Source organism: Sprattus sprattus, assembly GCF_963457725.1.
Source record: "Sprattus sprattus genome assembly, chromosome: 3".
Classification (NCBI taxonomy): Eukaryota; Metazoa; Chordata; class Actinopteri; order Clupeiformes; family Clupeidae; genus Sprattus; species Sprattus sprattus.
The window spans coordinates 29135259-29147831 of record NC_137922.1 but is presented as its reverse complement, the minus strand read 5'-3'; the positions used below and the strand labels follow the sequence as shown (position 1 = coordinate 29147831).

General features: G+C 38.4%; 1 protein-coding gene across 1 annotated transcript in view; it reads left to right on the top strand.

Annotated features, from left to right (window-relative positions):
• The window catches only part of cpxm2 (carboxypeptidase X (M14 family), member 2), a gene marked incomplete at its 5' end in the record, with an annotated part of 119773 nt that overhangs the window by 49252 nt on the left and 57948 nt on the right, over positions 1–12573 (top strand). The window lies entirely within an intron of this gene.

The following is a 12573-nucleotide window of genomic DNA, read 5'->3' as shown; positions in this document are numbered from 1 at the left end:
AAGACGTTGACAATGGAACTATTTTTTGTTGCGGAGAAACAATGGCGAAATAAACCATTTTTAATCAATAACTTCGTGTTGAAATGTTAATTTGTTGACAGTAGAATTGTTTTATAAAAGCAATATAGCACTCGTGGGAGTGGGGTAGCTAAGGGATAATCCCACGGGTGTTGTTGCCTACGCCACTCGGCCTTCGGCCTCGATGGCTACGGCCGAACACCACCCGTGGGATTATCCCTTACCTACCCCACTCCCACTCGTGCTATATTGCTTAACTAACACCCGATTGACACACAAATTAGTGCCCGCCCAATCCCCCCCACCCCTGAAATTCTTTTAACTTGTTCAAACTGTATGTTACAAAGGGAATATTTTCGCAGAAGCAACATTTTTATGATCAACCAATGTTTTGCAGTATTTGGATATACAGCAAACATTTAAGCATGGCTTGAGCTCAAGGGCGTAGGTTTGCATAGGGTTGGTAGGGACTAGTCACGACCAAAGTTTGGGAAAGACAAAAAAGTCCCCACCAATATTTTGTTAAAGTGAGAAAAAAAATGTGCACAATATATTTGCAAACTCATTCGTATTATTACCAATACTATGTTCGTCGCCCAAAAGATTGAAAAATACATTTCCAAGTTGTCCAATTCCCTTGAGCCTGCGAGACAAAATGCTGTCATTTAATTGGCTGAAACAAGTTGTGAAACCTGACTTGCAGAAAAGAGCTGCCACTGGCAGTAGTCTGTCACGGTAAGCTACTAAATACGCCAGGAAATCATATCAGTATTTCGTTTGGTCTCAGCATTGATATTTTGACCCTTTTGTGCTTTGTAGATAGGAAAAAGCCACCTAAAAAGAAGAAAGATGCCAGAAGTTTTTTTCTACCCAGAGAGACAGGCGCTATCAAGAAGCCCATGTCGTTGTTAGCTAGCTAGTAGGAACACTACCCACACAGTGCGACCCTGCTAGACTATCTTCGCCACCCATTCTACAATGGAAACATGTTTTAAAAGTTATTAGTGTGTAGAGTAGAGGTCGACAGATATGGGTTTTTCTATAACCGATGCCGATGCCGATACTTAGAGGTCAGGGTTAACCGATAGCCGATATGGGCTGCCGATTTTTTTGGCCGATTTTTAGAGGCCGATATCTAAAAGTTTTCCCATTAATTTGCATGCTAAAGCGTCACACTAATAATAAGTAGATGCACACAATTTTACTCCCCTACTAGTATCTTAAGTCTGAAGTCCGTGCCCCCGTACACACACACACACACAGCCTAATACTTACAAACATCCATAATCTAGGAATCCAGAGAACCCCCCCCCCCCATTTTTTAATGTATTATTTATTATTTTTGTTATTATTATTTTAGTTATTCTTTTCTTCAATGTATATACATATATGTATGTGTACAGACTATGATTTGTCTTTATTTTAGGGTTGCTGTCTGGGCCGTGGGAGGGGGGAAGGGGGAAGGGAAAATTCTTTGTAAAACTTGAATCCGTCACATTTTATGTTTTCATGTGTTGTTACTTCAAGAAAAAAAATATATACAGTGGTGGCCAAAATTATTAGAACACCTGACAGATCTGAGAATAATTACCTTTTTTTTGCCTCCAAAACATGATTTAATTTCATAATGTTCATGAAACATGCAGATGGCTGTTCTGAGCACAACAAATATCAGATGAAGTGATTCCTACAGTTTTTATCCACTTTTAACTTTAATATGTGGTACGTCCACCTTTTGCAGCAATTACAGCAGCACATCTCTCTAGCATAGAGTCAATATATTTCTTCAGAACTTCAACAATAATGTTATCCCATGCCTTTTGCAACTCAAGCCAAAGGCTTTCCTTGGAATTTACAGTATATCTGTCGAGTTTATTTTCCAACTTGCCCCGAATTTGCTTGATGGGTTTGAAGTCCGGACTTTGAGAGGGCCGGTCCATAATTTTCAATGTTCCAGCAGATTCCTTGTCGCCGGTAGATCTGGCAATAGTTAAAATAATGTGTATGGTCATTGTCCTCTTTGAAAATAAATCCAGGCCCAATAAGACGTCTCCAAGAAGGAACTCCGTGCCTCACCAGAATGTTGTGGTATACTTTTGTATCCATGATGCCATCAAATTAGCCAAAGTCACCTGTTCCTGAGGCTTAAATTGCACCCCACACTATAATACTACCCCCTCCTTGTTTAACTGTTGGCAGGAGACACTCATTTTTATATCTCTCCCCCTCACTTCGTGGAACATACACGCTTTGCTTGTTGCCAAACTATTCAAACCTGGACTCATCAGTACACAACACTTAAACCAATCTTTATTTGTCCATTTCTTGTGTTCTTTTGCAAATTTCAGGCGTTACACTCAATTGTTCTCTTTCAGTAATGTTTCTTTGCTGCTATTCTGCCAAAAAGTCCTTCTTCTCCCAGTTTCCGACGGACAGTTCTTGAAGACACTGTTGCACCATTAGTCATTGTGATGTTGATCTCGTCACACAGTTCTTGTAAAGTCTTTCTTCGGTCCTGAAGACTGAGAATTTTGAGATGCTTCATTGTGTGTCAGAGTTTCGTTTTTAAACCTCCCTCCTTTCGGTTCTGGTGCCATGGTGGTCTAAAGTGTACTTTACAGTGCTGGGACTGCATCTCAAGTCCTTGGCTATGGGGCAGTAACTCCAGCCAGCATAAAAAAAAAGCCTTTATTCGAACCAGTTGCTCACTCGTTAGCTCCTTCTTCACCATGTTCAAATAGCAACATGTGCTTCAAGACTGCTTCTAGAGGCTTTGGATCTATACAATTTTGTGGTGTGTTCTCAGTGACAAAACCCTGATGTTATCAATCACTTAATGAGCAGGATAGGCCTTGTACATTCAAAAGAATCGCCAAGCTGTGTCCTAAGACTCTTGCATCACCATCAATTTAACCACAATAACACCTGACAATGATTACACAAGTAATTTGGCTTCTTCTGTGCAGGAACATGATTGTGTGACATTGACAGTGAAATAGGCCTAGCTTGTTTTTGTACGGAAAATGACCTAAATCTCATTATGATGGCTCTATTCTATGATTAATATAGCATAATGATGACTTTGTACATATTGAATTAGTTTTTAGGGTATTTTAATGGCCAATTCAACAAAAACAACTGAAACTCTTAAATATGTCTAGTGTTCTAATAATTTTGGCCACCACTGTATATATATATTTTTTTTTTTAATCGGCCGATGCCGATAGATTAAAAAATGACATATCGGCCCGATACATCGGCCGACTGATATATCGGTCGACCTCTAGTGTAGAGCATGTACCTTTTGCTTGTATTAAATCTATCCCTATCGTCTGCAATCTTTCGACCAGTGTGTTAGCAGTAGCTGGTCTTGTTGAAGGCAAAAGTAATCAGCAGTTAGCATGGTTAGTGATTGTATTGAATTGATGAATTGCTGTGCAGGATCAAATTCAGCCTGAAGCTACAGATGAAGAGCAGGGTGATGATTAATCAGCATAAGGGGTTCAGATAAGACGTTGAATTGTCCATTTTTGGTAAAGATTGCATTCAAATACAGTTTTTTAAGGGATGTTAAGACAATGTGACCCATGAATGTTATCATTCACACTGGCTATTTTGAGAATAAATGTTATACATTGTAGGTAGTGAAAAAGTGTGCAATAAATTGGGATGCCCAAATGTATGCAGCATATCATTAGTCAATAGAATATTACATTGCACTGCAATCCAGTAGGGGAGAGTGGGGTGAGTTGTGCCAGTTTTTTTTTTTTTTTTAAAGTGACTTTTAAGCGTGGCCATGACAGTAATGCTTCCAACTTAAATATGTACATATATTTCAGGATGTGGTGCATCCTTGGGAACAATCACTTTGGATCTGAAAAATAGTATTTAAGAAATATTGCTTTCTGAAAAAAAGTGTTCGGGGGCAAGTTGTGCCATTAAAGAGAATATATTGGGGTAGATTGTGCCATTGATTATTGAAGTAAAACAGTATATTTGCATCTCAGAAACTGTGATGCTATATAAAAGCTAGACTAATTCAATGCAAAATTACTCATTTAAGTTTTATTTAAAGTTATTTTACAACATCAAAGGCTGATTTTCTACAAGCCTATTCTAGTGTAGCTTACCAAAGCACTAAAACATGTGTGAAATGTTTTCAAACTTGTCTATAACTGTTCAGACACAACAATCAAAAAACTGTGATCATAGAAATTTTACTTTGAAAGGCAAAAAACTGTTTTTTGAACTTAAACGTGCTTATCTCTCATGCAAAGAGGCGCTCTTCTTTGCAGGATGAGTTAAATGGCTGACTCTTCAAAAATGTGTGGTCACTTGACCAATTTTTTCTATGGTTCCCTAGAAATAAGGGGTGGCACAACTTCCCTGCTGGCACAAATGACCCCACTCTCCCCTACAGATGATGTAGGCTTAGTACAGCTCCATAAAACCTGAACCAATTACCTACATATTACAAATTAATTTCAGAACAAACAAATGCACTTCATGTGCTTCTCAGTTATGTAATTTGTTCATTAAGGCAATATTTTGACATGCATTCAGGAAACTTAGAAATCCAGTGCAGATGTAGTGCAGGTTGAGGAAGGAGCAGCTGGACCATAGGGCTTCAGATGAGGTGGATAACGTTTAGTTTTTTATTTAAACTAAGGTTTTATTATTCTTATTATGTTTAAATCAGTTCCAAGTTCCACAAGTTAGTACACAAATGTTAATACATTTAAATAAAGTTTGCCTGTTCAATATAACATCAACTATGTTTTTTGTATATGGGGTCCCTACCAATGCTGAGACCAAACCTACGCCCTTGCTTGAGCTACTTCTGAACAAACGACTTCCATTCAATCATAGCCTTCTTGTATGCCGTTGTGGCATCCTGATCATGAATCGTATCATGAAGCACCTCAGTCTGAATTACTGACAAAAGTGTGGAAACAAACTTGGGATATGTCAAGTGAAGGGTGTAGTAGTAGGCCATCAATATAAACATACCATTGAAGACCTCTTCCAGGGGACTCACAGGGGAGTTGCCAATTGCGAGAATGCAGGTACTGCCGTCATGTAGAAGGACTGGGGTGGACAGTGGGCGTTTCTCAAGGTACTTGTTGGGATCCTCATCTTCCTACAGATTGACCAAATGTGAAAAATATCAGGATGTGGAGCATAAAAGAGTAAAAACAATGTGGTCACTACACAACCTAATTCTCACCTCAAGGACATGAATTAGTGCTTCACTGGCTCCTCCGAGACGTTTTGGTGGTGGTGTTGGTGATGGGAAGAGGGATGGTAATGCTTTCAGAAGGGCAATGGTGAAATCCGCTGGGTGGGAGAAATGTCAGAATAAGAGAAAACTCAATATGCATTGAACCTTACAATAATGCTCTACTTCGTAGAACTTTAACATTCAACATAGCAAATGTATCACATGAAGGTTACAGTTAACAGCATATTTGAACGGCAAAATGTCGTTTGCCTCCTCTTTCCATTCACTTTATATGGGAACAGATGAATCTGTAGAGATCGGGCATGACCCCTTGATCGAACTGTTACCACATGAAGAGAACAGCATGGAAGAGACAGTGGGGTTTCCAGTCCATATACGTATGTCAGATGCATATGCACAGACTCTGCACATGACTTGTTAGATTACTATGCAGATTATAATACAGAACATACCTCCACGCATATCCACAGGAATGGGGGTTTTTAGGACCTTCTTCCACAGACCATAGAATTGGACATTGGTACAGAAGGTCTCCCATCTTTTCTTGGTATCATCAATGTATTTCCTGTTGGCGCCACCAAGGATACGCCCAAGCTCGTCAACTGCCTACAGGACAAAATTGTGCATACAGCAGATTTACTAATTTGGTGTCTATACTATGATCGATGGAGAACAGCTAAAGGACAATTCCGGCGTAACATGAACCTAGGGTTTGTTTGTTGGTTTGAACGATTGCAGGGATTTGTTTTTATGACATACAAATGTAAAACAAATCCCTGCAATTGTTCCAACTCGTATTGATGTACAAACATTTTTGCGCCGGAATTGTCCTTTAACAGGGACATAGACATCAAGACGGCAGAAGTGTCTGCTTCAAATGTTAAAGGGTGCAAAAATTACTTACATGTCGGGGATCTCTAAAACATGGATATGCATCCATAATCTTGGCTACCCTGTCTTCTTCCTTTGTTGCATCGGAGTCAATAAAGGCCCACCTGGCCTCGAACTCCAAGTCCAAAATCTGAGCAACATCACTTCCTTTCGGTCTAGACTTAGGTTTGCTGTACATGGTCTGAAAAGTCTGATAGTGCCTTGCTTGTGTTTTGCGGCTGTCCTGGTCTTTAAAAAAAAGGTGAAATACAAGGACAACAATTATACAGGGAAAAGCTTTAAAAAAATAGAAATGGGCTCATGATAACAGGTCTTTACAAACAAAATTGTACTGTGGCGTACTCATTTACTCTTCTATTGGCATACCTGGACTGAGCTCATTGTTGCCATCATCGCTGTCTTGCAGAATTACTGTTGAAGCGACCGACAAATTGGTTGAAGCTGTTGAAGCATCACTGTCATCTTCAAGACTTGATTCAAAGAGAGACTTCTTAGGTACCCCCGTCGTTGTGGCATTCGTCCTTGCCTTTTTCTTGGGGACTTGATATTTTGCACACGCTTATACATTTTAGAGTACACAGTCAGCTGTAGGAAAGAAATGTTTGAGTCACTAATTTCACTATTTGAAGGGTACATCTGTTGGCTCCGAACCATGTCAAGTTCTGAATCTGTGTATACCACATACTCAGGAGGGTCTGGCATTTTTACGGTTTTCAGGTAATGGCTTTTGGGGGTGGAGGTCTGTGGTGGCCTTGGCAACATGGCATTTGTGGATGGCTGGCTTGACGGGCTTGGCAACATGGCACTTGTGGATGGCTGATCAACAGCTTCACTCACTGCATTCTCACTCTGTACCTGTTTAAATAAAAAATAAAATTTGCTATTAAGGGTTACAGTGCGGTGTCAGATAAACATTATACATATATGGGTCAAAGACAAATAAGGATTGGCAAGATGCCAATTTAAAAATATGTTTTAAACCTGTTAAAACAACATGCCCAAGGACTGTTAGAATGTATATTTTGCATTTCTGTTGGTTTCATAGTATTTGATATGACATTTCTACCATTTTTCACCAAATCAGGAACTAATGGCCCTGTATATTGTCAAATGGTGTAACCATTACACAAGTACAAGTATTCAATATTTCATCCTCCTAGATTTTATGTACGTGTAGTCATGAAAACAAGTAATTGATTTTCAAATATCACATGACATTTTTTTTATTATATTTATTTAAAAAATCCAGATTAAATTGATGTTTTATTGTACTGAGCAAGACATTATGTTGTAAACATTAAAGTTTTCTGCATATTCCATGGCCATTTGGGTAAAAATGGTTTTAAAACACATTATAACAGTGTAGTGGAATACTTAAGTATCATCCATATTCACATTTTTGTACAATATGAGATTTTTGTGAAAAATACTGGTTACGCCAATTGACATTAATCGGTTACACCAAATGACCATTCTGCTTCTACAGCCAAAGAGCAAGCAATTGACACAGAAAAACAAATAATTAGTCGCCAAGGTAAAATGAATTAGATGTTTTAATATATTCTCATGTTATTTTTCATATTACATTAAAAACATTAACCAAAACAATGAAGAAACAGGACCAAACTGATCAGTTAAATACTCTGAGGAGAGCCGTCATCCGCTGACGGATTTAGTGAAAGAGTCAGGTTCAGCATGTCTGTACTACCTTTCCTGTCTTTTGGCCAGGCCATTGACTGAATGCCTACCAGATATGAGGCATACCAGCCTATGGCAAGCCACTTTTTCTTTGGTTGAAAGTGGCATCTGTTAGGGGACAAGAGGATAGAAAGCTTATTGTTTGCATTTACATTATGTCCAGACCTATCAAAATTCTGTGTACTTACATACAATATATTATAGAAATGTGAATTTAAATGTAATTAATTAATTAAATAAATAAATACAACTAAACATACAAAAAAAATGTATCCATCAATAAACTTCATGGGGGAAAAAAAAAATCACATTTAAACCTGCTGTTAATATTGAACAGTAGAAGTCACTATTTCAACTATAAGCAATTGTATACTCATTGTATACAATTGTGCCCTAAATTGATCAAATCGGCCTCAAACAGGAAGATGTCAAATGGTGTAACCGGTTACACCATTTGACATTTCAATTTAAAACCAAAATCTGCAGGCATTATTTAGGATGACTGTCAACACTTAATATTGGTGTGAATATTTAAAAACATATTTTACATTTAATATAATCACTTTGATTATTATGGTTTATTTATATTTTTACTGAGGTCATACCACTTGACATGTCACCTGACCATGGCTGAAAAACGCTTAATTATGGCACATTAGAGAGAGTACTAACCTTGACATGTAGCAGTTAGGTTCTTCAGGGGTCTTCTCTGTGACATGATCTTCTGGCACAATATTTACAAAATGGCTCCTAAAATGTGGTTACACCACTTGACATTTCAAGAGGTTGATTGGCAGACATGATTCCCCATATTAATTTAAATATTCCGAACGATGATGTTACATAACTATTATTACGTTTTAAAAAGTGTTTCACAATTTTTTTGCATGTTCTATTAGTTGGTACCACTTTTTTATGGTTACACCACATTGACAATTTTACCATTATTTTCCTAATATTCTCACCAAAATGGATAAAACCAGAAGATGTTTTTTATTAATTGGGATTCTCAGTTTCCCTGTATACAAGACCATAACCAGATTAAAAACGGGAGCCGGCTAAATTTGCCAAAATGTTTAAAAAATGCATTACAGGAACACCCTAATAAGGAATTTTATCAAGCTGTATGTGCATCAGCTGGCTCTGAGGGAGTGTCATTGGTAGACATCAGCCATCCCTCTTCACTGTAATCAATAGAAAACTTTAAGTGATAGGGTCACTTTCCCAGTAATAAATGTGCTCTATTAGTTTTGCCAATTCTTCTCCAGACCTTGAACAGCCAGGTTCTCTCTAGCCATGTATGTGGACATTTACCTTTGGATGAATGCGATCCCACAACTTATTTCTTCTCATAAAGTTTTGTGGTCCAGGAAAAAGATCCAAAAGATCAAACCGACTGAGGGTTTTTAAAACCCCTTCATCAACATCAGCAGCTTTAAAATTACAGGAAGAGGAAATATAATCAGCTTCACGTCAAACCATTTCTCATTAAATGCCATAATGACGATCCATTAGACCTGGCTGATGGTTATTAACAAATGTGACTGGACAGCAGTGTTTCCCCCAGAGCTTTATAGTTAAGGCAGCCACCTAAGCAACCCACACCTGTCACCTTAACTGGCCTAAGCTGTCCCCCAACTAAATTAGGTGTAGGGGAAAAATTAGGTGATGAAATGATAGGAATATGTATGACATTAAACATGTCATCAGTAGTATTGCATTCAAAGCAGCAGGAAAGCTCAAAACAAAGGTGTTGCAAAGGCCTGATGTTGGTCATCTTGGTGCGATGGATTTTTCAGCCATAACCCTCATCTCCCCAGACAATCACCACCTTAACTAACACATATTCTGCGGGAAACACTGGTGGACAGCAAAAGGTGACCTTGACCAACAGGGCTATGGATGAATTTACACCAAACTCTCCCTTTAACATTAACATTATTTTGCGATCCACTCCCCATTAAGAGCACCATGTCTACTTTCCATGAAAACCAATGTGTTTGATACAATACAAATGCATTACAAAAACTGATATCTATGGCATAGGGTAGGGTGGGACATGTAAATAAATAATTTAGGGCACTACCGTGGCCTACTAGGTGCACTACAGACCCCTACCTAGAAGGAACAGGCAAGTAAACATGATTTAGTATGTCAAATTTGACTGGCCCTACTCCACTGCATGGGAGAGTGCTCTGTAATTTGAGTGTTGAAACCCATTGCAGAGAAAGCTGTTGAACAAAGGGACAATATAATGCAATGTACCACACATATCAGAATATTTAATTGATAGATCATAATTGTTTCCCTCATGATTTACCTTAACTTACATTTAATACTAAAGCTTATTTGCAGAAATAAGTAGCTAGCCTACTTTTTGTAGTACTGGGGATGATTAGATGTATCCGTTATCCACGACTTGCAGCAAAAGTAGCTTGTCCACCCAGCTGTCTAGCAATAGTAGGCTACCATTCCGTAATGCACCGGAGATGAAAACTAATTGCTGACAGACTTTGCGTTCTAGCTAAAAAAAAATCATCTTACTCTTTCCCCATATCAGCGTCTGAGCAATATTTTCTGTAGACTTTATGTAGTGTAGACTAAAATCCTGCACGTTCGAGCCCGCACTCACGTACTTGTTAAAACGTGTCTAGCCTACACGCAGTTGGATTAGCATGCACCCACTAATACTTTTATATAAATCAAATACATTTTACCTTGTAACACAGACCGTGTTGTATCATCCAAGTCATCCATGATGCGTTAGCCACTCAGTCAGTAGTAGTATCCAGCTCTGAATATCCCAGTCCCAAAAAACAGAATCAAGTTCAGAAAAGCTCCTCTGGATTTAGTTACCTAGCATGATTTACACATTAGCTATGGATGGCTAGCTAGTAGGGGTGTGCAAAAAAATCGATTCACATTCGTATCGCGATTCAAGTGCTTCCTATTCAGAATCGATTCATAGAATTCCAAAAATCGATTCATATTGAAAAAAAAAAAAAAAATGTTTTATATATTAACGTTCTTTTTGGCTTCGCAAACTGTGTAGTAGGCCAACGTTACGGTTTGAGTGATGGTGAGCTCGATACGGCGAAATGGTTGATAAAAAGCTTCTGAATAGAAAGTTTACCTTTAAAAGTTGTGACTGTTGTCTGAAAATGTCAACAGGCAGCTGGCTGAAAGCACAGAAGTAGTAGGCTTACCTTTTATTGGTAACCTAACTGTTACGGTTCATTGTTTTTTAAATAAGAGGCCTGACTTCTATGTTCACAGCAAACTTGAAAAAAAGAAAATATTAAGCCATGGTTTAACTGCACTATAGGCTGAGTCTGAAATGTGCACTTTATAATTTTATTTTGTACCGCCCTGTTTGGCAATGTTGTTTTTCAATAAAATAAAACATTGCATAAAGCAAGCCAATCCACTTTTCCATGATCAGAGCATTAAAATAAAATTTGCGATTAATTAATTTGCGATATATCGCGACAAATTTTGAGTTAACTATGACAAAAATGCAGTTAATCACGATCGTTAGACAGCACTAACATTTACATACTGTGAATCAATTTTTTTCAGTCGAGAATCGTGTTTGAATCGAAAATCGATTTTGAATCGAATAGTGAGCCTAAAAATCGGTATCGAATCGAATCGTGACATTTTCTGAATCGTGCACCCCTACGTAGCTAGCCGTTGAGGTTTTTTTTTTTTTAATTGTAGCTAGCCGTTACCAAATTAATGTAGATGGGAACAATATTCTCAGTGAAACAACATAGTCCTAAAACAATTTTGCACGACAAAGTAGCATTATACTTACGTTTTAATTGCATTCAGTTGAAACTGACTCGTCGATAAATGCTCCTGCTTACTGCGTGGTCAGTCCCGTTGAGGCACCTTTTTTTTCACCTCACCGACGTCATTCAGATGTGAGGGACGATGGGGCAGAAGATTTTTTTTTTTATTATATTATAGATTTTTTGTGGATTGTTTGTGAATGATACGTTGTCTTTTATGTTATAATATACATGTTTTTCACACAATTGCATTGATGGTAACCAATCAGGAGATGAGGAGGAAGGCGAAACAGGAAGCAGGAGAGCCAGCAATGAAAACTAAACTTCGCAACCGCCAAAATCACTGATCAACCTCGCCAGAAGACATGTCGGTGTGGCGCTGCATGATCTGTATCATTTTTGTTGCTTTTACTTAGCCACATTAATGTCACACATGGTCGTACTGCAGAATTTTGGGTTTACTGTGGGATTGACGGCTGTGAGCAAGAGTTCAGAGTTTTTAACTTGTTTTATCGTCACCTGAAACGAACACATCCCCTGTATGTAACATCTGGATGTCCACCATTTCAATGGAGACCCACATCACCACACAGGGTCGGCAACTGTCGTAAATCGCACATTTCATGCAGTGACACATTTCCTTGCAAGTGGCCAAGGAAGAGGAACTGAGCTTATGTTGAGCACCATCAATGCTGGAAGGCGAGTAGAGAGCTATATCCACACTGATTTGGAAGTTAGCAGTCTAGAAGACAACAACTTCATTGCTCTATCGGATGTCTTCACTCAGAAAAGGATTCCTGTATCCAGAGAGAATGTAGCACTACAGAAGAAGGTTGAGAAATGGCCATACCTCAGTGAAGTAAGACTGCCTCACATTGATGCAGATGTGGAACTTCTCATTGTAACCAAAGAATACAGCATCTTGGAGCC